General features: G+C 39.7%; 1 protein-coding gene across 3 annotated transcripts in view; it reads right to left on the minus strand.

The window, feature by feature from the left end:
* Window positions 1–27,410, minus strand: part of Btbd9 (BTB domain containing 9) — a 438,873-nt gene that overhangs the window by 406,069 nt on the left and 5,394 nt on the right. The window contains exon 1 of one of the 3 annotated variants that reach the window (XM_021259886.2): window positions 21,138–21,306. The exons of the other annotated variants lie outside the window; for them this stretch is intronic. The gene's annotated coding sequence lies outside the window, so the exon portion shown is untranslated. Of the gene's footprint in view, window positions 1–21,137; window positions 21,307–27,410 lie in introns of those variants that run through there. 3 annotated transcript variants of the gene reach the window in all.

Genomic DNA, 27,410 nt, shown 5'->3' on the forward strand with positions numbered 1-27,410 from the left:
AAAATAAAATGAAGAATGGCTACTACTAATTGAGAACTTACTATAAGCCAGGCACTGCCTGAAGTACTTTTTACATATCATCTTATTTAATATTCAGAGAACGTCACTAGGTAGATACTGTATTTTCTAACTTCCTGTTTTACAAATAAGAAATTGATATACAGACAAGATTAAATAACTTAACCAAGGACACAGCTGGTAAATAGGTCATTCAAACCAAAGCCTGACAATGTTCTGAAACTATAAGAGCTATGCTATAGTGACATGAAAGAAATCAAATTACTCTGACTCTGACTTTTAGATCCACAAATTAGCTCCTCAGACCACCAGTTCTGAAATGTTAACATACCCCATTCAGACCCAGTAAAATATGCCACTGGTGTTAAGAACAAAGTGCCATTTTTCAAGCCATCTATTACATGTACATTTGTTTTACTCATATAGAAGTAATTCATATCTGAACTGTAATGTAAAGCTTAGTTACTAAAAATTACAGAATATTATTGATATAAATATGTATCAATATACTACAGGGTTAAATGAACAACCTATAACAAATTTAAATAAGAGTAAATAGTAATCTATAGTTTATAAAATTAGAAACAACTGGAAAGTTCAATTCAATACATACTGAAATGTCTTTTCAAAAGCATAAAATAATTCTAACATATATGAGATAGGACCTTTGCAATGTTGATACATGGTGAATTGAGGCCAGACTCAGAACAATAATCAGAATCATTTATAAACTCTCACACTGTGCTAATGTAGCTTTATGAATGCCACATTTTTCATACTCTCAATGCTTCACTTGATTATTAAGCTGCCAACAGATATGTATAAATGAAAGACTATGAGGGTGTTATTTGCCAATTTTTTTTTTATAATCAGGGCTCATCAGTGGCCTTAGGTCATCTGCTGAAAAATGTTCTTGACCAGGCAATGATCCAGGCTCACTTTGGCAATGATAACTAATTCTGTGGTGAGCTACTGCTTCATTATTCAATCACAAAATACCTAAGATTCTAAAGGCCAAAAGAGAAAGGGCCCAATTTATAATTTGCAATATTATTTTTATTTTCTATTAAATTCAAGCCTTCTTCAGTCTTTCTGGGTCCAGCTTCTAATTAAAACAACTCTTCCCTACAAACAAAAACATTCAAATAGGATATCCTTGAACAAAATATCAAATGGTCCAAAGGAGCTTCATTCTGAGACAGAACAATGAGGCTCAGCCCTTCTTTCCCTTTCCCTTGAACATTCATCACATCCCTCCCCCTAATACAACACTGACCCAAGGGTGACCTGGGAGGGTACTGACTGGCTCTGGCGTCTTCCAGACACCTCTGCAGTTGCCTTGGCTACTCTTAGCATCCAATGGCTCCTGCATCCCTGACAGGAATGTGGCTGGGCTGACAGCTGCGCAGTGCCTTGGCTGCTGCAACTACTGTACCTCCCTGAAGAGCAGCCAGAGAACCACACCTGACAGGGCAGAGATTGTGGTCAGACTGGGGGCTGCTGTTATCCCCAAAATCCCCAAGTCCATTGAGCTATGATCAACACTGCTGCCATCCCTAGAAACACTCTGAAAGCAGCAGCTGTCACAATGTTGGCCCCACAGCATCCAAAGAGACAGCAGAGTTGTCAATAAAGCGGCTGCATCTCCCACAGTTCAGCAGGATGTTATCATGACAGAAGCTGCTCTAGACCCCAAAGGGCTGTTTTGGAGAACTCTGCTCCAGCCATGGCTACAGCAGGTACTAGGAACCTTCAAGTACAGCACCCACTGATGACCAAGGACCACGCAGATGACTGCACCACAGCCTCTCCAGATAACTCTGTCCCCTTTACTACCTCTCCAGAGGTCCCATTTTAAATATGTTCATGAGATACAGGAAACTGCACATACACAGCCCACCCCTTCTCTACATAAGCAATGTTCCCCTCATTCTCCTTGGGTCAGCCTAAGAAGGTTCTTTCTTGTGCTGCAGCACAGCCTCCAATAAAGCCTTGTTTGGGGACTCTTACTGCTCATTCATGATTTTTATCTCAGAGTGGGCTAAGCTGGTTGCACTAAAAAAAGAGCTGATAACACTAAGGGCTATTAGCCTTGAGTGTGCTTAGCACCCAGAGGAATGCTGAAAAACTCCAGTGAGCAGCAGAGAACTGACAGGAGTGGAGAATCAAAGAGCTAAGAGTAGCAGAATGACAGACCTGCAAAGACCCACGGAGGCACCTGAAAGGGACACCAGAAGCTGTTGGCAAAGCTCCAGAAGGCCACCAAGGGGACTAGGAGTTTTGGCTACTGAGGAACTGAGAGGAGTAGCTGAGAGCCACCAGGAGCTGCTAACATCCAAGGTTATATTAAAAGCTGTGAGATGCTGGCACTCAAAGCTCAGAGCTGTAACATTAAGAGCTGACAGCCACCGGCACTAAAAGCTCTAAGTCCCTCACATCAAGGGAACTGCACTTTGATAATTCAGGATTTCTATCAGATTTGAGCAAAAGCACCCTCCATCAATTGGTAACAATTCTAAAGTTCCTCCCAAACACGTAAGATTACCGCTGCTGCCCCTTTCTTCCTTACAAAGTTTCTTCAGAAAGAGGTCAGATGCAAAAGCTTTCCAGATTTTCTTAATCTAAATTCTGAGCGTTTACTCAAAACCTACATCATTCAGCCATCAACCTTCCCTCAGTCTTTCAGCTTTTTCTTGCTCCACATGTGACTTATAAGGAAAGTTTCCATACCGTGAATGACTTTGGGGTAAGACAAATGATGGATTGCAACCCTAAGAAGTAGCTATCAATTATATGAGTTTACACAACTTTCCTTTTTAGGCTCTCGACGTTACTGGTCCCATTCCCACTAAAAACTACATGAATTGCATGCTCGGAGCAGAAAACATATGCAGCTAAAGTGAAAATACCAAGAAATAGTATGATGGCCATAGAGGTCATTAGTTGGGATAATATTTGAAAATACAGGACATGCCATTTGTTTAATTTCTTCAGTAACAACTTAAGGGTCTGTAATATTCTTGCCCAAATCTAAATTATGTATTTCCCTAATTAATAAAGGTTATTACAGCATGAACTCCTATTGATAGGGAAAAGTTTTAAAGTGAGGTTAGCAGATTAGCTATTAAAGTAATTGTGAAAGCAAAATAGGTAGTATATCCCTTTAAAAGCTTGCCTTGGGCCAGGGATTTAGCTCAGTGGTTCCGCCACTGCCTGCCTCACAAGCGCAAGGACCCGAGTTCCCCGGCACCAAAAAAACAAAAAACAAAAACAAAAACTTGCCTTAGCCCACTGCTTTTGTTGTCTAAAGTGAAGGTTATACATCTCCTTTGATCTGTAGCTCCACTATAGACAACATCCTAGCTCTGAAGAACAAAGTGGGAATCCTTGAACAAACTTGTGATGTATGTGCCTTAACTGTCATGTGTTTAGGACTATAATCAGTGTCAGAAACCATCTGTGTCTAACCACTGAACAGGAATTGGAACTTTATTTACTTAACAAAGACCACTAGGGATGAGATAATGACTGACAAAAGTATAAAAGGTGATGGACAAAGAACACAGGGTGCAGACTCCAACCAGACCAGTTTCTGGCAGTCCTGTCTGCTCGGGAGTAAATTCGTTTTTTAGAATCAGAAAAATACTAATCAGTACAATAATAAAATTATATTATACATTCATTAGGAAGATGAAGTTAAAAGTTTTAAAAGCCTTGTCCTGACTTTTTCTTTTTGTTGGATTCTCCCTCTTTGCGTTTAATTTGTCACGCCCAATGGGTTCATTCTGCTGGGCTTCCTGGGGTTGTGATTCTCACTGCCTTTTCCTAGGGTATTGTCTAAAATTTTTTGGAGTGTCGGTTTGGTATTCATGAAGCTCCTGAGGTGCTCTTTATCATGAAAGTATCTTATTTCTCCATCAATTCTGAAAGATAGTTTTGCAGGATACATCAATCTGGGTTGGAGGCTGTTTTCCTTCAGGGCTTGAAATACATCACTCCATGCTCTTCTTGCCTTGAGGGTTTGCATTGAGAAGTCCGCTGCGATTCTGATGGGCTTTCCTTTGTATGTGATTTGTTTCTTTTCTCTCACTGCTTGTAGAATTTTGTTCTTCTGTTGGATTTCTGGAATCCTATTATATGCCTATGTGTAGATTTTTTTTTTTATTAAGGTTAGCTGGAGTCCTACATGCCTCACTTATCTGTATGTCAAGTTCTTTTCCCCTCCTTGGGAAGTTTTCTGCCATCACTTCTGTGAAGAGTTTTTTTATGTCATCTGTACTCTCTCCTCTTTCCTCATTGATTACAACCCGTCTTATGTTATTCTTCTTTGCATCGTCTAGCAGCTGCTGGATTGATTTCTCATGTTCCCTTACAATTTTAAAGCAATTTTTCTTTTCCTCCTCACTAATTGCAATCTTCTATATGTGACATTCTATCCTCACATTGGTTCATTCTGCTGCACAGACTTTCGATGGAGTTTTTAATCTCTTGGGAATCTGTATCTGTTTTATGGATTCCATTTGTTTCCTATGTTGGGATTCCATCGTGTTCCTCAGATCCTCTATTTTTTTATCTGTGTCCTCTCTAGATTTATTAATCATGTCTTGCACCATGAGCAAAATCTTTGCTGTTATCTGAGTAATTATTTCTGATTTCATTTTTCCCAGATCCTCTTTTGTTGCCAGTTCAGAGATTGAGTATCAGATTGTTCCATCTCGTTTCCCTTTGGGGTTGCTATAGGTGATCTGGAAGTCTGTTTTTGAGGTTTATGTGTCTTCTCATTTCCACCAGGGCAGGGGGGGAGGGGTGCTTCTGGCACCCATGCGGCTCACCTTCTCTGCCCTAGGAGCTTGGGATGGCAGCGGGGGAGCTTCCTTCTGGGTTCTGGGACCAGCTGAGCTTCTCTGCCCTAGGAGCTTGGGATGGTGGCAGGGGAGTTTCCTTCTGGGTGCTGGGACCGGCTGAGCTTCTCTGCCCTAGGAGTGGGATGGAGGCGGGGAGCTTCCTTCCGGGTGCAGGGACTGGCTGAGCTTCTCTGCCCCGCACCTTCTGGGAACCGTAGCTACCGCTTAGGATCCCCAAACCCGCAAAAACCCTGAAAGTCATTTTTAAGAGGAAAATAAATTGTGTCTAATAAAACTTTTAAATGCTACTAGATTAGACTTCATTTCCCTGACAAGCATTGACAAACAAAACTATCTTTTGGCTGCCCATCAACTGGAGACTGGATAAAGAAAATGTGGGTTTTTTTATAAAATGGAGTACTACTCAGCCATAAAAAATAAGAAATTAGAGACATTTATAGCTAAGTGGATGCACATTAAGGCAATACTCTTAAATGAAATAAATAGGACACACATGTATAAATACCGAATAGTTTCTCTGGTGTGAGAAACTGAAAGTGTAAATAAGGACTAAATGTATAATAGGTAATGTGAAATAGGAAGAAAAGGGGCAAAGCGGAAGGAAGTGGGAGGGGTAGGGGAAAGGATAGAAGGGAATGGGATTAATATAAGAAAATGGAAAACTAAAAACAAAATCTTCATAAATAGGGAGGAATGGTGGGGTTGAACGGAGGGCTGGGCAAGAGTGAAAAATAAGAACCAAGAGAGACTATGTAAAGGTGCAAATTTCCAAAGATGAATGTCATTATATTGTATACCTAAAATGTACCAATGATTAGAATGAATAATCAATAATGTAAAATAGGAAGAAAAGGTCCAAAGGGGTAGGGGTAGTGGGAGGGGCAGGGGAAAGGAAAGAAAGGAAAGTAAAAATGATGAGAAATGAAAAAAATGGAAATAAAGTCCTTATAAATAGGGAAGGGTGGAGGGGGTGAAGGGAGGGCTAGGAATGGGGAAAAAATAAGAACCAAGATGCATTATGTAAAGGTACAATTCCCAATGAGAAATGTAATTGTGTTGTATAACTACAATGTACCAATAAAAGAATTTAACTTTTAAAAAAAACAACTATCTTTTGGCAGAAATGCTGTAACAAAGGCCTGTAGTCTATTTTCTTCTCAGGGTTTATAAATGAAGAAGCTCGTGTACTTGGCAAAGAGGGTGGAATCAGCTGTTGCTGATGAAACAATCATACAACATTCTCTTCACTATACCCACGAATAACCCAAATACCTGGTGGGTAAGGCGGGCTTTAAGTAATGGAATAAGGCAGATTTTTAAGGTTATTAAATGAAAAATATTCCATGCAGACAACATGACAAGAGCAGGAGGCACTAAGGAAAATGTGAGACCCAAAAGAAGTTTGTTTTTAGTAACAACTCTTAGAAGAGAGAGAAACAGATAAACACTGATGGAACCTTGCAATGTAAAATGGGTCTAAGCTAAGATGCCTCTAAGGGAACAAAGATCAGAAATTGGGAAGTACTCACCATTCAGCTGGGGTAACATCTGGGCAAATCATTTCAAGTCCTTAAATAAGACTCAGTCTCTACCTTGAAAAAGGCAGTAGGGGGCTGGGGATTTAGGTCAATGGTGCTGCCGCCTGCCTCCTAAGCGCAAGGTAGAGTTGGACCCCGGGTACCAAAAAAAAGAGGCAGTAGGGACTCAGGCTACACTCTGTGGTCTTTCAAGTTCTACAATTCTAAGTCATGAATGTAGGAAATGTTGTCATATGCTGTTGGAAGTATAAACTTGTTCAGCTTTTTGGAGGTAATTTTAGCAGTCTCTACCACAATTTTAAATACAATTTCCTATAGCCCCACAACTGTGTTTCTAAAAATACACATATATGGTTATTATTTATTACTATATTGCTAGTAGTTTTTAAAAGCTGGAGGAATGAAATGTTCATCAATACAGTGAGTGGAACATAAATTATAATGCAACCATATAATGCAGCCATTGATAAGAATGGAATTGATCTGCATGTTCTAAACCTAAGCTCCAAAGGACAGTAAATAATACAAGCAGGCCATAGTACAACAGATCTATTTATGTAAATACATACATGTATATACATGTAACTATATGTAGGTGTACAACCCTAGCACTTAGCAGGTACCCAAATGTCTGTCAACTTGATAAAAATATTAAATATAGACAGAAAAAAAGGACTTCACACACCACACTGTTAACAGGAGTAACCTCCAGGGAAGGGTGAGAGTGAGGGAGATAGGGAATAAATGGAAAGTTGTATGTTTAAATGTAATGTATTTCTGAAGTGTTTCCTTCTTTTAAAATAAGAATGGATTTGTCTTTTATATAAATGACATTTCAAAAAAAATTTAAGAGTGGAAATTATTAAGAGAAGTGACATTTATTTATCAAAAGTATGTATTTTAAGTACATAGATGACCTCAGACTTTTAGGGACAAGCAATGCAATAAGAAATGAGTGAACACTGATGCACACAGAACTGTACGTAACAGCACTTTTAAAAATTAGCTAAATATGCAAATCTGGGAGGGCAGCAACTAGCTTTTCTTCTAGTATTGCACAAAGAAAGCCAACAAATATTTCACTGAAGTCAAATGATTTGAGCATGGGTTGGAGACACAAATATGGGACTCTGTTATGGCCTGTATCTAGATGTCTCCCCAAAGCCTCATGGGCTCATAGGTGGGACTTTTGGAAGGTGGCTGGATCATGTGTATGTGATGCCAGATTAGGGGATGTGATACTTGCATTAAAGGTGTGGGATAACTAAACTTTTGGCATAGTTCTGGGTGTGGATAAAGAGAAGGCTCACTCTGGGTATGGGTGGCACCACCCAAACGGCTGATAGCCTGGATGAGGTAAAAAGGAAAGGGAGGCTTGCTGCTGCTGCTGTCTCCTGCCCACCCTGCCAATGGACTGTTTCGCCTCTGTGATGCCACTCAGCCATGCCATCCTGGCTTGGAACCAGACAAATATTGACTAATACATCTACGAACTGTGAGTGGAAATAAACCTTCACTCCCTTAACTTTGTGGGTGTCAGGTATTTTGTCTCAGCAATGAGAAAGGTAACTAAGATAGACTCCATGTCAGTCTCAAGAATCAGTTATAAAAATTTGTTCCTGTATTAAAAATCTCTCAACTAGCCAAGTGTGGTTGCGTAGTAGGATTATAATCCCAGCTACTCAGGAGGCTGAAGCAGAAGGATTACAAATTCCAGGAGAGCCTGAGCAACAGCAAGACCTTATCTCAAAAAATTAAAAGAGCCAAGTATGGTGGCACACGTGCAATCCCAGCACTCTAGAAGTCTGAGGCAGGAGGATTCCCAAGTTCAACCCTACCCTGGGCAATTTAGGTACTTAGTGAGACCCTGTCTCAAAATTTTAAAAGGAAGAGGGATGTAGCTCAGTGTGAAGATTCTGGTTCAATCCCTAGTACTGGGAAAATAAATTAATTAAAAATAAATTTTAAAAGGTTGGGTATGTTGATCAATGGACAAGCAACTGCTTAGCCTATACAAGGCCATGGGTTTGATCCCTAGTACTGCAGAGAGGAAAAGTCTCTCAGCTACTTAAATAAAACATTTTCATTAAAAAGTTTCCTTTCTCCCAATATTCAATAAGTATTTGGTTTTCTAATTTCTACTTTACTAACCAAGGTTATATTCCCTTATCACACTTTGCATGTTTTGCACTTCTTTTCAAATATTTTTAAACTTATAAAAACCACCTTAGTCTTTCTTGGTGTCCTTCCTCAGAGTCTCTAGTGCTTGAGGTTTTTTTCAGTTGTCAATTCTATACTTTCAATGGAATGTAAACAAATCTTAACCACAGTATAAATGTAAGTCAGTATTCTCTTAAAATCTCAGACACATCACTCTACCTTTCCATTAAAAAATATACAAAACTGTCAGAAGCAATTCTACATAATTTTGGAGAAAAATCATTTCACAATTAAATTATGATTAGGCCCAGTTTTCCTGCTTACAGGCCGGCTATGGCATGTTGAGACATAACTCCATTTTTGCCTCTACTCACAGCTAAGACCTCAGTAGTCTCATAATACTGTGACATTCCAGGGCAGGACTGCATTAGCTGAAGACATCCTGGTCCCTTGCTGGTGTAATAAGAGAAAAGTTTCACCTGGGGAGGGACAAATTCCTAATCAACATAAGTTCCTTATCGACCTTGATCTTCATCTGCATAAATTCCTCATTGTTCTAGGATTATTGAAGCTCTGAGTTATCTATTACTCTCCATGTACCTAGTAAAGGTGTGGCAAACTTGGGGTGCCTTTGTCTTTACTGCCCAGAGCAGCATTGATCAGGCCCAAAGCTCAGCTTCTTCTCCAAGTCTCATTTCCTGTCTTTATTAATTCATTCACCTTATGCTGTCATGGCTCACAGGAGACCAGGCCTCACTGCAGGGGTTCTGGTAACATCCCCTTTCCCTGTTCCTTACAGAAAACTTTTGTTCTGCCATTTTTACACAGTATGCAAGTTTACATTTTCAGAACAGAGGAAGGATAGGATTTTCTATTCTTTCTACTCTTCTGTGTTCATTTGTTAGGATAAGCCTGTGTTGCTTTTTATAATGGGCAAAACCTATGGGAAGAAAGTGTTTAAGAATGGATGTTCTGGGAAGCTGAATTAGGAGGATCACGAGTCTAAGCCCAGTCTGGGCAACTTAGTGACTTAGCAAGACCTCATCTCAAAGTAAAAAATAAAAAATAAAGGAGGGCACAGTTGTGCACAACTGTAATCCCAGCACTCTGGGAGACTAAGGAAGGAAGATGACAAGTTTGAGTCAAACCTGGGCAACCCTATCTCAAAATAAAAATAAATAAATAAAAGGGTTGGGGATGTAGCTCATTGTGAAGACCCTGGGTTCAATCCCCGGTATTGATAGGTAGATACAGACAGACAGACAGACAGACCTGAAGCCATAGCTCAGTGCCAGGCTCTAGGTTCAATCTCTATCCCTCCCCCAAAAAACCAATGGCTGTTCGAGAAAGAAATCATTCCGAGAAAGAAATTATTCATGAATATTTGTTTCTCAACTAATATTCGGCAACTGATGAAGGCTTACTAGAAGCAGAACCCAATAGAGCCACAAGGGAAGAAAGAGCAGGGAACAAGCACGACCCCTAAATACCAACTAAATTTCACTAGATCATAAGACAAATAGTAACTACTTATATCTTCCTCAGCCTCACACCCTCTACAATAAAAGATGACATTCCAAAACTAAGGTATTTTTAAATCTTAGAACTCTGAAATCTTTTCCATAGAAACAATGCTGCAATATGTGATGGCCAGCCCACAAATGCCTATTTATTCCCAAGATGCTTCAAGGAATGCAGCACTATGGAAAACAACTGGCCAGGCAGGTGGTGCAGGCCTGTAATCCCAGCACTCGGGAGACAGAAGCAGGAGGATTGCTGTGAGTTTGAGGCTAGCCTGGGCTACACAGTGAGTTCAGGGCCAGCCTGAACTACAAAGCAAGACCCTGTATCAAGAAAAGAAAAAGAAAAAGAAAAAGAAACCAACTACAGTGAGTAACAATTTGGAGAAATGCAGTCTCCGTTTGGAAGAAAAAGACACCTTACCTGCTTCAAGACAATAGGAAAGGAAAGCAAACTCTTCTCCACCCTTTCCAACCCCAGGGTTGGGGGGAGGGGGGACAACACACGACAGGACACAACCCCAGGAATGATTACTCTGCCTTCTTGCCCTTCAATGGCACCATTTGATAATTTTCCACAGGGTTTCACTCTCCCTAGTTCACTAATCAAACATACTGTCCGACTTTTAACCAACTCTACTGACTCTTCGAAGCTGTGAAGGCCACAACAGTGGCCCTTTGTCACATGTGGCTACCAAGCACTTGAAATGTGGCTAGTCCAAACTGAAGTATGCTAGAAATATTAACTACACATTTCAAAGACTAAGTACAGACTAAGTAAAATATCTCTATTGTACTGAGATGCTAAAACAATATTTTAGATACATTAAGCTTTATAAAATTCATTAGGCTTCATAAATCAATTGCACCTGATTTTTACATTTTTCTTCAGGACAGCTACTAGAGATTTTTGAATTACATATATGGCTTGTATTTAGAGCTAACATTGTATTTCTGATGGACAGCACTACTATGGAGATTTTCTTAGGAAGGGCAGTAGAATATCTAAAATTACACTGTCTGAATTCAAATCTTGGCGTGCCACCATTCACTACTATGTAATTTGTGATACTTAACTTCTTGCTAATCCTCATTTTTCTCTCTCTTGTAAAATGTAGGTAATAAAATGTTACCTCAGAGGACTGTTGGTAGAACTAAATGAGGTAAATTAAAGTAAAGCAATTAGTATGGTGGCTGGCACATAAGAAACATTCAATAAGTACCACTACTATCACTACAATAACTACCACCATTATTCACTACTAGTATATAATGAAAAGGACAGAAACACAAGTAGAAAGGAGAGAATATTCTTTTATACAAGGAAACAGACCTATTAAGGAACAGGTCCACTTTTACAAACAGAGAATTACAGTGGGAACCTGATTGATTTCCAAGGGCTGATTGTAACTCAAGTTGGTTGTAGGTTAATACAGCTGAGATCTGGATGTTTACCTGGGTACATGCTATAGATAACAAGAGGCAGATGAATCTTCCATTAACCTAATTAACCCAAGTTGTTCATGGTCGGTCGTAACTTGAGGATCCACTGTAATAGGCTGACATCTGTGCCTGCAGACAGCCTGCATGGGGATCTGCATTACTCAATGGCAGCAGTTATTTCTAGGTACTTCCAGGGCATTCTCTTTCCATATAAATTGGTCAGAAAACATGGGACTACACAGTTAAGGAGCCCTGCCAGATGTTCCTGTAGCAGTGCCAAGAGGCTTAACCCAGCCTCTCCTATCGGCAAGTCAGTGCTCCTCTTTGGCTTTTGGTAGCCTTGCTTGTAAATGAGAAGAAAGAGCTTATAGTTCTCTGAAGTCAATTCCAGCTGAAATATTCTCCTTCCTCCCTTCCAAATTGGACGCTGAAGAAGAATGGCTGGATAGAACACCATCACCCTAAAAGAATGGAGCACTGATTTCAGGTGCAGGTGAAAGCTTCCTCACTTTTTCAGCCTAGAGGTAAAGGCCGGTGTGGAACTGCTGGCTTTTCTAAGGTAGCAGCACCATTTCCTCTTACATCTGCAGCCTATAGTGTACCTAGAATACACGGACTCTGATCTGGGAGAATAGTTAATCTTAAAATGACTAGTATTTGCTAATACATAAAGCACATTTTAACTGTCAGATTAGCATTTAATTTTAGCCTTTTCCAAAATAATTAGGTTTGAAAAACTTATAACTTCCCTTTTTAAACGTCTTCTCCAATTAAGTACTCACTGCCCACATGACACTATTCCTTGAAATTAGTTTTCACAATAGACCTTTAAAGCTTCGAATTCATTTCCCAACTCTCATTTTTTAGATGTGAACAGAGAATCACCATCATCTAGTGGCTCATTATACACACTATAAAATATGTCACTCCAGCTGTGAAGTTGGTCATAGTAAATATGTTTTGTTGCCTTAATCAAGATTTATGATAATACTATAATTTATAAAGGCAACATGCCAAAGTACTTCCTAAATTAATAAAAATATTTAGTACTTAACCTATAACACACTTTAAAATTATTACACAATTTTGCCATGTGCCCAGAGTCAGTAACAACTGATGGAAGGCCTGTCACCAAGCCTACTTACTTGATTTATTTTACACTAGCCTTTTAAGGCCATATACAAAATGGGTACTCACTTTGTGACAGGAAAATAAATTATTTAGTCCGAACAATCTGACAGAGTTACTATTAAGTTATTAATTCACTGAGAAGGCAGAAATTCACTTATTTGCTTTTTTCATGCCCAAAAAAGGACAACATTAGTAAATATTCACCAAAAGCTGAAAAGAACATGAAAATTAGAGCCAGGGCTTTTTACAGATGAGAAAACTGAAAGATCTGTCAAAGGCCACAGCTGTCCAGTGGCAGAACCTGAGGTAAGGACAGATGAGGCGCTGGGATACCTACTCCATCACTGAGAAAAAGGCCATAATCCACTGCCACTATGGGTGGTTATGACAATAAAATAAAATATCTGAAGAACAGTCCACTGCCTGACATGTAACTGTCACACCACACATCATTCTCCTTCTCAAGGTTTCATCTACCAATAGGCACCATCTTTTTGTTGTTGTTTTGTTACTGTTATTGCCAAAGTGTAATTTAGGATTATAATTTAGCACTTTTTGATGACTTTCTAACATGTATATTGCATTGATAACTAGTCAAAGCAAATTTGATTCAAGGATAAGACCTACCTGAAAACTCCAAAGGCAGCACCTGTCTCTAACTCCCACAGGTTAAGTATATAGGTCCCCAAAGTGTCAAAGGCTTTCAACATATTGGACTGAGGCCAAATCTGTCTTCTTCAATATTCAGTATGGACAGAGGAAGAGGCTTCCAGGTCAAAGTGCCACCGCTCCCAGCACCGAGGAGGAGGCTTCCGGGCTGCAGGAGCACAGCTCCCAGCACTGAGGAGGTAAGCGACGGGGGCCCCAGCAGCAAGCCCACCCACCCACCTCCTCGTCAAAGTGAGAAGACACAAACAATTCTCAGAACCAAACTTCCAGATCACCTACAGCAACCCCAAAGTGAAACAAGATGGAACACTCTGATACTCAACCACCTGAACTCCCTGAACTGACAACAAAAGAGGATCTGGAAAAAATGAAATCAGAAATAATTTCTCAGATCACAGTAGAGATTGTCCCCATAGTGCAAGACATGATTAATAAATCTAGAGAGGAGCTGAGGAACACGATGGAATCCCAACATAGGAAACAACTGGAATCCACAAAACAGATGCAAACAGGTTCCCAGGATATTAAAAACTCCACTGAAAGTCTATGCAACAGAAAGAGCCAATGTGAGGAGAGAATTTCAGATATAGAAGCTAAGACTGCAATTACTGACAAGGAAAAGAAAAACTGCTTTAAAATTGTAAGGGACCATGAAAAATCAACCCAGCAGCTACTTGATGATGCAAAGAACAACATAAGACTGGTTGGAGTCAATGAAGAAACAGGAGAGGGTAGAGATGACAAAAAAAAAAAAAAAAAAAACTGTTCACAGAAGTGATGGCAGAAAACTTTCTAAGCAGGGGAAAAAAACTTGACATGCAGATAAGGGAGGCATATAGGACTCCAACTAACCTTGATCAAAAAAAACCTACACATAGGCATGTAATTGTTAAGATTCCAGAAATCCAACAGAAGAACAAAATTCTACAAGCAGTTAGAGAAAAGAAACAAATCACATGCAAAAGAAAGCCCATCAGAATCACAGCAGACTTTTCAATGCAAACCCTCAAGGCAAGAAATTTGGAGTGATGTATTCCAGGCCCTAAAGGAAAACAGCCTCCAACCCAGACTGATGTATCCTGCAAAACTATCTTTCAAAATTGATGGAGAAATAAGATATTTTCATGACAAAGAGCACCTTAGGAACTTCATGAATATCAAACCGGCACTCCAAAAAGTTTTAGACAATATCTTAGGAAAAGACAACAAGGATCACAACCCCAAGAAGCCCAGCAAAATGAATCCAGCAGGCACGACAAGAAATTAAAAACAAAGGGGGAGAATCCAACAGAAAGAAAAAGTGATGTCAATAAGCCCATACATGTCAGTTATAACCATCAGTGTTAATGGCCTCAAATCACCAATCAAAAGAAATAGATTGGCAGAATGGGTCAAGAAGCAAGATCCAACAATATGCTGCATACAAGAAACACACTTAATTCAAAAAGAAACTCAGACTGAAAGTTAAAGAGTGGAAAACAATACTCCATGTGACAGGAACCTGAAAAAAAGCAGGAGTAGCTATCGCCTTTCCAGACCAAGTGGATTTCAAACAAACACTGATTAAGAGAGAAAAAGGACACTACATACTTGTAAAGGGAACAATCCAAGAGGAAGAGATCACAATCATAAATACATATGCACCAAATGCTAGTCCGCCCAACTATATAAAACAAATACTAACGGACATGAAAACTCATATATGCACTAATACAATAGTAGTGGGGGACCTCAACACCCCACTGTCACAAATAGATAGATCACCTAGACAAAAAAAAAAAAGCAACAAAATACTAGAACTCAATCAAACTCTTGAACAAATGAACTTAACAGATGTTTACAGAGTGTTCCACCCCACAAAATCAGAATACACGTTCTTTTCAGCTGCACAAGGGTCCTTCTCCAAAATAGACCACATACTCGCACATAGAACATGTTTAAGTAAGTCCAAAGGAATTGAAGTTATTTCCTGTATATTATCAGACCATAGTGCAATGAAATTGGAGATCAATAGCAAAAGAAACTGCAAAAATTTCATAAAAACATGGAAATTGAACAACACACTTCTGAATAACCAATGGGTCACAGAGGAAATTAAAGAAGAAATGACACAGTTCCTTCAATTAAATGACAATGACAATATGACATATCGGAATCCATGGGACACAATGAAAGCAGTCGTATGAGGGAAATTCATACCAGTGAATACTCATATCAGGAAAACAGAGTGAGCCCAATGAAACAACCTGATGCTGAACCTCAAGCTTCTAGAAAAAGAAGAGCAGGACAAACCCAAAGCTAGTACAAGGGAGGAAATTATAAAGATCAGAGAAGAAATCAATGCAATGGACACTAAGAGAATGACACACACACACACACACACACACACACACACACACAAAAATCAATGAAGCCAAGAGTTGGTTCTTCGAAAGAATAAACAAAATTGACAAACCCTTAGCCAACCTTATCAGAAAAAGGAAAGAAAAGGCCCAAATCCATGCAGTTAGGAATGAAAAGGGTGAAATTACAACAGACCCAGCAGAAATCCAGAAATCCAGAGGATCATCAATACCTACTTCGAGAATCTATATGCCAATAAGATGGAAAACACAGAAGAAATGGATAGATTCCTAGATACATATGAATTACCAAAGTTGAACGAAGAAGACCTAAAAATTCTAAACAACCCAATATCAATCAATGAAATTGAAACTGTAATTAAAAACTTACCGACTAAGAAAAGCCCGGGTCCTGATGGCTTCACTGCTGAATGCTACAAGACATTTAGAGAGGAACTACTGCCACTACTCTTTAAACTCTTCAATGAAATTGAAAGGGAAGCAATACTCCCAAATTCATTCCTGGAAGCAAGCATCACCTTGATCCCCAAAGCAAAGAAAGACCCAACCGAAAAAGAGAACTATAGGCCAATCTCACTAATGAACACAGATGCAAAAATCCTTAATGAGATACTGGCAAATAGGATGCAGAAGATCATCAAGAAGATCATACACCCTGACCAAGTGGGATTCATCCCAGGGATGCAGGGATGGTTCAACATATGCAATTCAATAAATGTAATACCCTGGATCAATAGGGCCAAGGACAAAAACCGTATGATCATCTCAATAGATGCAGAAAAAGCATTTGACAAAATCCAACATGCATTTATGATAAAAACTCTACAAAAAATTGGAATGGACAGTCTCTACCTCAATCTGATAAAAGCCATCTATGAAAAACCAACAGCCAGGGCCGGGGATTTAGCTCAGTGGTTTTGCCACCTGCTGCGCAAGCGGAAGGACCTGAGTTCAATCCCCGGTACCAAAAAAATAAAAAAGAAGAAAAACCAACAGCCAATATCATACTAAATGGTCAAAAACTGAAATCCTTCACACTAAAATCAGGAACAAGACAAGGATGGCCACTATCACCACTCCTATTCAATATAGTTTTGCAAACATTAGCCATGGCAATTAGACAAGAGAAAGAAATAAAAGGAATAAAAATAGGAAATGAAGAAGTCAAATTGTCATTATTTGCAGATGACATGATACTCTATACAGAAGACCCCAAGAACTCCACCAAAAATCTTCCAGACTTAACCAAATTCAGTAAGTAGCTGGATACAAGGTCAACACACGAAAATCAACAGCTTTCCTCTACACGAACCACAAACTCACTGAGACAGAAATAGGCCAAGCAATTCCTTTCACAATAGCATCCAAAAAACAGAAATACCTAGGAATCAACCTAACAAAAGAAATCAAAGACCTCTTCTCTGAAAACTATAGCACTGTAAAAAGAGAAATTGAAGATGATATCAGAAAATGGAAAGACATCCCTTGCTCCTGGGTAGGAAGGATCAACATAGTGAAAATGGCCATACTTCCAAAACTACTATATAGATTCAATGCAATCCCAATTGAAATCCCAGCAGCATACTTCATGGACCTTGAGAAAACAATCCAAAAATTCATTTGGAACAAGAAGAGACCCAGAATAGCAAAAGCAATTCTAGGTAACAGGGACATGGCAGGGGGTATCACAACCCCCAACTTGAAACTATACTACAAAGCTACTGTGATAAAAACAGCATGGTACTGGCAAAGAAACAGACCTGAGGACCAGTGGAACAGATTAGAAGATGCAGAAACAACACCAGACACACTCAGCCACCTCATCTTTGACAAAGGAGCCAAACACCCTCACTGAAGGAAAGATAGCCTCTTTAATAAATGGTGCTGGAAAAATTGGGTTTCAACTTGTGAAAGATTAAAACTAGACCTACATCTCTCACCACGCACTAAACTAAAATCAACGTGGATCAAAGACCTAAATATTAAAACAGAAACGTTGAACTGGCTGCAACAGAGGTTAGGTAGAACTCTTGAAAACATTGGGGTAGGAAAAGATTTTATGAACAAAACCTCAGTTGCCCGTGAAATAGCACAAAAAATCAAGTGGGATCTCTTCTTACTAAAAACCTTCTACACAGCAGGAGAAATCACCAACAGAGTGACGAGACAAGCCACAATGTGGGAAAAAATTTTCACCTGCTGTTCCTCAGACAAAGGTCTACTATCTCGAACCTATAAAGAACTTAAAAAAAAATCAGACCTCCCAAATTGAAAGACCCAGTCCAAAAATGGGCATCTGAAATGAACAGACATTTCTCAAAGAAGTAGAAATAGCAAATAAACACGAAAAAATGTTCAACATCACTGGTCATTAGAGAGATGCAAATGAAAACAACGCTGACATTCCACCTCTCCCCAGAAAGAATGGCTGCTATCATGAAATCAATAACAAATGCTGGTGGGGCTCTGGGGAAAGAGGAACACTGCTCCACTGCTGGTGGGAGTGTAAACTGGTGAGACCACTGTGGAAATCAGTTTGGAGATTCCTCAAAGAACTAGGACTGGAAGTCCCATTTGATGTAGCTATTCCCCTGCTGGGTATCTTCCCCAAAGAATTAAAAGAATCATACCACAATGATATATGTGCACCCATGTTCATAGCAGCACAGTTTGTAACACTTAAAACTTGGAAACAGCCCAAATGCCCATCAACTGGAGGCTAAAGTGGGGTTTTTTTTATAACATTGAGTACTACTCAGCCATAAAAAATGAAAAATTGGAGACATTTATAGCTAAATGGATGTACACTGAGGCCATACTCTTAAGTGAAATAAATAGGACACACGTGTAAATACCCAATAGTTTCTCTAGTGTCAGAAATTGAAAGTATAAATAAGGACTAAAAGGTATAACAGATAATGTGAAATAGGAAGAAAAGGGGCAAAGAGGAAGGAGAAGGGGATGGGGAATTGGTAGGGGTAGGGGAAAGCAAAGAAGGGAATGGAATTAATATGAGAAAATGAAAAAATGGAAACAAAGTCATTATAAATAGGGAGGGATGGAGGGGTTGAAGGGAGGGTAGGGGCAGGAGGAAAAAATAAGAACCAAGAGAGATTATGTAAAGGTGCAAATTTCCAATGATGAATGTCATTATATTGTATACCTAAAATGTACCAATAAAATTTAAAAAAAAAAAAAAAAAAAGATTTTAGAGAGTATGCAGAGGGCCAGGGATTTAGCTCAGTGGTTCCACTGCCTGTCTCCCAAGTCCAAGGTCCTGATTTTGATCCCTGGTACCAAAAAAAAAAAAAAAAAAAAGATTGAGAGCATGTACAGTTTATAACTTCCTTTGCAGCTCTGTGGTCCATACATACTTTTTAATTCCTTTTTTAGCTTTTTATCATTTGTGTTGTTTTGTAGTGCTGTGCATCTAACCCAGGACTGCACACACACCAGACAAGTATTTTACCACTGAGCCACATGCCAGCCCACATTTATTAGTTTTTATTCATATTATCTATAGTCCTGGCCTCCCCTTTCCAACCTCCAGTTCAATTCCTGGAATCTCCCAATAAGCTTACCATTCCAATGAAACCTCTCTCACCAAGGCAACCTGTGACTTACTTGGAATGCCCATGTCCCTCTTCTGTCCTTATCTGGCACAGTGTCTGTGCAAGACAACAGTGTAAAACATAAACAAACTCTTGAAACTACTCCTGGGCCTGTGAAACTCCCTCTCCTGGTTCCTGGTCCGTCTCTTTCACTTTGTATGTGTGCACATGCATGCAGTACCAGGATTCAACCAAGAGCCTTTACTCTAAGCTATAGCCCCCTTTTTAAATTTTCTTATTTTGAAACAGGATCTCATTAAGTCACTAAGTTATCCAGGCTGGCCTCAAACTTGCAATCCTCCTGGCCTCAGCCTCTCAGTCATGGGACTACGGGAATGTGCCACCCAGCCCAACTCATGGTCTCTTCCTTCACTTCTGTATCTTTAAGAGTTCCATTCCCTAGGGCAGCTGTAGCAAACCTATGGCACACTTGCACCTGGCTATTTATCATTGAAAGTTCTAAAAGGTTCGCCATCTCTGCCATAGGGTTATGCCTTTCAGGTGAGTTTACTTATCTATCCTTCAAATTTCACCTGCCATTGAATAATTTCCAGAAGAGCTTACTTAGCTATCCCCAGATTCCAACCACTACCTAATACTGTGATTTCCAAATCTCTACCTTCATCATAGACCTCTCTTCTGAATTTCAAATTTATACATATAGGTTCATACACTTGCAGTATGATTCCACTGTATGACCCCAATGGCACCTCAAAACAACTACCCAATACAGAACTAGGGTCTGTTATATAACTTTTTGGCAACTTACCGGCTTTGTGTGATATCATATACAAAAGAGTGGAACTTTGCAGTGTTGCCCCCATGCTTCATATGGCTCCCTGTCTTTTCTTCAGACTGTTCCAATCTCAAGTGAACCTTCCTGGCCAGGGCTGGTGGCAGAACAGTCTCCCATGTTGTTTATCTTAATACATGGTCTACATGGTACTGCCACACAATGATTCATGCCAAGGACCTATAAGACTCCCTTGACTTCTCCCTGGCCTCGCCATATATAATCAGTTATTTTTTTTTACCTCCTAAATATCCCCCTAATTCATTACTTCTATGCCTATCTAATAACTTCTAGTTCAGGTTTCAATGGACTACTTCAACAGCTTTCCAACTATTTCCCTGCTTCCTATTTCGTCCCCCTCAATTCCATCTCCACTTTTCAGAACAATCAATCCAAACAGAAGATATAATCACACTATTCCCCTGCTTAACACTTTTCTAAAGATTCTCCCGTTTAAAAGCTCTGGAGTCTGTCACATCTTTGCACTTCTGAACCATTCTCTACATTAAGAGATGGCTCTTGAACAAGTTACTCAGCTTCTCTGCACTTCCATATTTTCTTTTGTGAATGTCTCACAGGATTAAATGACAGAATATCTATAAAGTAGTTCCTGGCACATACTACTAAGTGCTTAACAAGTGATAGTAATGATTATATTAACAGGCTAGCATACAGGTTCATCAAACCCTGTAAGTGCAACTCCTTAAACTAGTCCTTGCTTACCCCTCCAGCCTCCTCTCTGAGAAAACCCTGCCTCTCACATTCTGCCCCAGGAACTCCAAACTAGTTACAGTTACTGTACTGGTCAGCTTTCCCACTGCTGACACCACAACTTAAGAGAGGAGGGGTAGCTGGGTGTAGTGACACATGTCTGTATCCTTAACACTCAGTAAGTTGAGGCAGGAGAATCAATCGAAAGTTCAAGGCCAGCCTTGGCTACATAGCAAGAACCTGTCTCAAAATAAATACCAACAACAAGAAAGAGAGAGAGAGAAAAAAAAGAAAGAAAAATTTAGATTGGCTCACAGTATCAAGATTTCGAAAGATTCCGTCTCCAGTTGCCTGGCTCCAAGACAGGAATGTTGTGGCTGGAGGGTGTAGCAGAGCAAATCTGTGCACTTCCAGTGGCCAGGAAGCAGAGCAGCAGAAAGAGTGCTAGGGAGAGGTATATCTTCCAAAGACACACCCCTAGTGACTCACCTTCAATTGGGCCCGCCTCCAAACAGCACGAGGATCCAATCACCTCTTAATCCGGTCAAGGTGACCATTAAGCTTAATCAGCATGGTTACTTGCCCGGACACATCCTGCCATCTCTCTGCCTAAAATATATACTGCCTCTAAGCCCTCCATAGGCAAGGCCTTATTCTGTAAGCCTCTGGGGTGTCTCCTCCACCAGGAAGCCTTCCTGGAACACGAGACTGTATTAAGATGTCGCCTCAAAGTCTTAGCTCTGTATTCTTGCCATATAAATTCTAAGCTATATATTTCTATCAAAGCTTTTACTATGGTACACTACAAACATCTCCATTTAAATCTGTCTCTCCCAATAGATAACAAATTCTTTGTGGGCATGGACCTTAAATTATTCTTTCTAGCCACCACACTTATTATATAACCTGGCAAGTGGTCAACATACACTTCAAGGATGGAAGGGAAAGTGCCTGAGCGCCTCCTCCCCAATTCCACCTGAGTTAGGTTAATTCTTACCACACGAGTCACACTACAATCTAATTCAACTACTTAGGAAGGAGAAGTCACAGAGAGTGAGGGTACTCACCCCTTGCTCCTTGCTATAATCAAGCTAATGCAGAAGGTAAAACTGATTTCAGAAGTCTTGTGATTCCTAAAAAGTAAGTGTAAACAGTAGAGAATTCACTGAAGGCCCTAGAAACAGTGACAACAGAGAAGCAGGCAGCAAAACAGTTACCCAGTCTTAGAAGAACTGACAACTCTCATTGAGTGATTTTGCAATGTCAAAGGAATTTAATTATCACTGAAGACATGGCACACAATTACTTCAACAATTAACAAAGTATATTTTAATGCTTAGGTAACCAAACATGTAATCCAGGGTGACAGAACAAAAACTCAATGAAAACAATGCAAAGGTGCATAAGATTATTATTGCTACAAAACAACTAAGTATCTAAGAGAATTTCACCAAACCACCAGATACATAAGTGCAAAGGTGGCTTGATGGGGATGTTTTACTGTAGGTCAGGAGATGCCTAAGTAATGGTGGTGCTCATGAAATGAGGTGCTGATGAGCCAAATTAAAGGCTTCAAATAAAACTAATAAAATTAAATTCTCATAATGCAAATTAGCTTATTTTGGAATAAGTTTGTATCAAGGAAACTACAGCAGAGTACTCCACAGGAATTAATATACTGATATGGATCAGTCTCCAAGATATAACAAAAACAATATGCCATACAAGTAGGTAACATTTGTGTTTAAGAACAAACATTAAACGTGTCATATATACATATGATATTTCTGAAAAGATACACAAAAAACTATTATTTTTAGTCTCCCCTACTAGAATAGAAGCTCCATAAAGGCAGACCGTGGTCTCTTTTTGCATTTTTGCATCCCCAAACACTAGCACTGTGCCTGGCATTAAAGAGACACTCAACAAGCATTTGCTGAATAAATTAATGAACCAATAATAACACTGGTTGCCTCCAGAAGGAGGAACTGGATGATCGTGGGGTGAGGGTATCAGACTTAATTTCCACTGTATGGTCTTTTGTATTGTATATTTAAATTTTGAAAATGACAGTTTGGGTTTTTTTGGGTACCGGAGATCGAACTCAGGTCCTTACACTTGCACAGCAGGCAGCGAAACCACTGAGGTAAATTCCCAGCCTTAAAACGACAGTTTTCAAAGTGTAATTACCTTCTCCATTAGATTGTTTTTCATCTCCAGAACTTTAGCAAGGTACTGAAAGCTGGAGCACAAGTAGTAAGCAGTAGGCTTAGTATGAGTAATGGCATGCTGTTAATATAAAGGCTCAAATAAAAATTTAAAAAAACTGCTTAGATTTTTAAATTTTGTTTTTTTGGTTTGTTTTTTGGTTTGGTTTTGTTTTTGGTGCTGGAGATTTAACCTGGAATCTTAGCATGGACCTACCTCCCCAGCCCCTTATTCTTTTTCTTTTTTTTTTTTTTTTTGGTACCAGGGATCAAACTCAGGACCCTGCGCTTGCGAGGCAGGCGGCGGAACCACTGAGTTAAATCCCCAGCCCTCCCCAGCCGCTTTTTCATTTCTTGAGATAGGGTCTCACTAAATCACTGAACTGTCCAAGCTCAAAATTGCAATACTCCTGCCTCAGCCTCCCAGAGTGCTGGAATTATATGTGTGCACCACCACACCCAGCAGTTTAACCACTTTAGAAAACAGCTGCATATTATCTACTACAGTTGAAGATCTGCATAGCATCTGGCTCTGCAATTCTACTGTACATAACCTCTAATAAAGTATTTAATGGGGGCATGTGCAAGACGGTGACAGCTTCTCAGCAGATAAATACAGATCTACAGGAGAGTGTATAGGAACAGGCTGGAAAGGACAGAGGCAGGAGTGGCACTTCTGCAAGAACACCTTTTAACTTTGGGAACCATGTTAATGTTTCACATACTGAAGGAAAATACAAGAAATCAACAAAATCAGAGAGGAGGGGAGCCCAACATAAAATACAAACCATCAAATAAATTGTATGTCAAATGAATACCATGACCACACTGAAAGAAAGGTAAGAGAACTAAACCCTGTAACTTTTAACATAGTAGCTGGACTACAGGCCCTCAGACTAATATTAAAAAGAAACATGGAGCTCTAGTTAATGGGTTTCTTTCTTTCTTTTTTGGTACAGGGGATCGAACTTGGGTCCTCGTCCTTGCACAGCAGGTGGCGAAACCACTGAGCTAAATCCCCGGCCATGGGTTTCTTTTTCACAGAGGTACAGATAAGCAATTCTGAACCTACTGGGTGGTACATTAGAATGCAAATAAGGAAATATGCGGTCAATAAAGGGATCTAGATTCTCAACATTGAAGAAAGGAATATGAAAAGGGAAATGGACAGAATAAACCCTGAAGTGTAGGGCTGGAATTGAAGGAGTCAGTGTGAACTCGTGGTTTTTAATATACACAGAGAAAAAAATATATATATATACACACAGAGATGTTGTTTCTAAACACACATACTTTTCCATTAAGGGTTCCTTGGAGAAATAGCTGATTCCAGGGCAGGGTTAGGGAACATATGAGATGAACCTAGACTATCTTGTGCCAGAAAATAAAGAAATGATCAGAGAATAATGAGAACATGTCAGAAAAATACAGAACCAGCTTGAAAGGTTTCCATTGGTCAAATCTAGGAAAATGTGAGGTTAAAAATGATAGTAAAGAATTATAACTCACTGAACAATATATGACCCATGAGATCATTGAGATATTAAGAAACTAATCAATTTATTAATGAGGGAAGCCAAGTACCAGTTCTGGAACTTCCAAAACTCTGAGCCAAAATAAACCTTTTTTCTTTTCAAGTTGATTTATCTCAGATATTTCGTACAGCAACAGAAAGCTGGTGAACACAATCCAATATGAGTATACTTCCCAAATCAAGAAAACAAGGATGGACAACCAGCATATTTTTGTGTCTCATATTGTGATGCAAAAGACAGCCCAGAAAGTTAATGTGGACTTATGACTTGTTATAATTTTTAAAACATTACAATGGCTTATCAGTTGAAATTTAAAAAGAACATTTAGCCACTCAATAAAGATAAGTACCTATAAGTACATACCTAGTCTGTCATCAATATTTATACCTATCATATTCTTTGTAGCACTCCAAATATGTTTTCTCTTCTACCAAATTAAAAATACAGTATGATTGCAAAAAAAAAATCCATACATCTCTTTATTTTTTGCAGTCCCTTGCATACATCAGGTTGAATGAATTCAACTTCAAGTCTTCGACATCTGTTCTTATCTGCATAATCTTTTTGGGGGGGTACCAGGGATCGAACTTGGAACCTTGCACTTTCGAGGTAGGCAGCGGCACCACTGAGCTAAATCCCCGGCCCCTGCATAATCTTAAAATTATAAAAGTCAGCATCTTTTACCTGACAATATCACAGGTACACTTATTTCCCCTAAAGCCACTCTTAGGTGCCCAGAGAAATTGTCATTTATCCATGCCCTGCACTTCATACAATTTCTATGGAAAGAGTGAATACTTTATTATGGTTTAGATCTAAAATGTTCCCCAAAGTCATATTCAGATGTGGGGCCTGCTCAGAGGGGGCAAGTCATTGGGTTTGTGACCAGAAAGGTTGTATTCTTGTCCCCAGCTCCTCCCTTTCCTCTTGGCTTCCTGGCTGGCATGGATTGAGCAGCTTTCCTCTACCATGTCCTTCCACCATGCCATTTCGGCTTCAGAGCCAGCTGACCAAAAACTGAGTCCCCCAAAACCATGACCCAAATTAAACATCTCCTTTAAGTTGTAGGTGTCAGGTATTTTGTCTCAGTGACAGAACAATGAGTAATACAGAAAACTGGTGCCAAAAGTAGGGTTGTCGCTGTGATTACACATGACCGTGTAGTTCAGAAGCCTTCAGAAATGGTTTCCTGGAAGAGTTTGGAAAAGCTTGGAGATATGGGCTAGGGAAGCCTTAGAATGCTGTAAGCAGAGCCTGATGGCAATTCTGGTCAGAGCTCAGAAGACCAGAATACTGGCAGAAAGGCAGACAGTAAAGGTTCATGATGTTTCAGAGAGATCAAGGACAGTACTGGAAACTGGACTAGAGGTCATGTGCATTTCATTCTGGCAAAGAAATTGTCTATGTTTTGTTCATTTCCTAAGACTTGATGTGAGGCTAAATTTACAGGTGATGGACTAATTAAGCTGGGGGAAGATATTTTAAGGGAGCCCAATGGACACTGCTGGCTGCTTTTAGCCAGAAGTACAGAGAGAATGAGGAGCAAAAAGCAAAAACAAAAGGTATAAAAAAGTTTCCAGTTTCACCAGAAAGAAAGTACCTACAAAGTTGAGGTCAAGAAAATCATGGTTGGCCAGGGATTTAGCTCAGTGGTTTTGCCGCCTGCTTCGCAAGCGCAAGGACCCGAGTTCGATCCCCAGTACCAAAAAAAAAAAAAAAGAAAAAGAAAAAGAAAAGCACGATTGCTGAAAAGACTAGCATTTAAAAGAAGCCTAGTATTTGTATCAAGACAACAGAAAAGATGGCTTGAAGGCATGTTAGAAATCAGTCGGGTTCTACTCTTCACAGGCTCAAGAGTATACAAAAAGGTAAACTTCTTTAAAAGACTCTGCTTTGAGAGCCCCAAGAGCCCTGCTCTTTCATGGATACCTAGGGTAATATTTCCCCAAATTCAGCTATCCAGGCACTCAGAGGCTGCTGCAGCCATGGTCCAAGGAGGCCCTGCTACTGCTCAAGTTGGTGGTAGACCTTGGCATAAACCACATGGTGTTGGCTTTTCAGACATGGAGAATGCAAGAGTTGTAGGGGTCAGGGAGGCTTCTACCTAGACTTCAAAGAAGGGCTTGAGAGGCCAGGCAGTAAGCTCCTGAGAAGGTGATATGAAAAGGTATAAGAATGAAGCTGAAGGGTATGGCTCCTCCCTTCTCTCTCTGCTTTCTGGGTGCCACAGTTTAAGTAGCTTTCCTCTACCATTCCTTTCCACCATGCCATTTTTCCCTGGAGCCAGCCAACCACAGACTGAATCCCCCAAAATCACGAGCAAATTAAACTTTTCCTCCTTTAAGTTGTGGGTGTTAGGTATTATGCCCCAGAAATGGAAAAGTGACTAATGCATTCTTAATGGATGTTGACTGAGAAAAATAAATGAGAACAAGCACCTAGAAGGCATGGTGATGGGCAGCTAACCTGTCAGTAAGGAACCTCTGACTCCTGAAATCCTTTCACAAATGTGTTTATAACTGCACAGTCATTGATTTCCTTATACAGTGAAATTCCTTTACAATTTCCTATCAGAACAGTACAAATACTTGTGCTATATACCAGAAGTCCTCAGTGTATTTGACACGTAAGACCCAAGATATTATATCAGCAAGCAATCCTTTGATTCCTCTACATCCACATATCTGTGATTATATTCTTCCTGTTTCTTTCCTTTTGGTTGCGTCCATTTCTTCTATCTTTTGCAAACTCTCTAGGAACAAGGAATATATTATTTGCTTCCCTTATAAAACTCCAAGTTGCCTAATAAGGGATACAGATTGGAATCTAGGCACATACTATTGACA

The sequence above is a fragment of the Heterocephalus glaber genome, unplaced genomic scaffold (genome assembly GCF_053883595.1).
Source record: "Heterocephalus glaber isolate CG9 unplaced genomic scaffold, H.glaber_assembly_v1.0 deba00001497, whole genome shotgun sequence".
NCBI lineage: Eukaryota > Metazoa > Chordata > Mammalia > Rodentia > Bathyergidae > Heterocephalus > Heterocephalus glaber.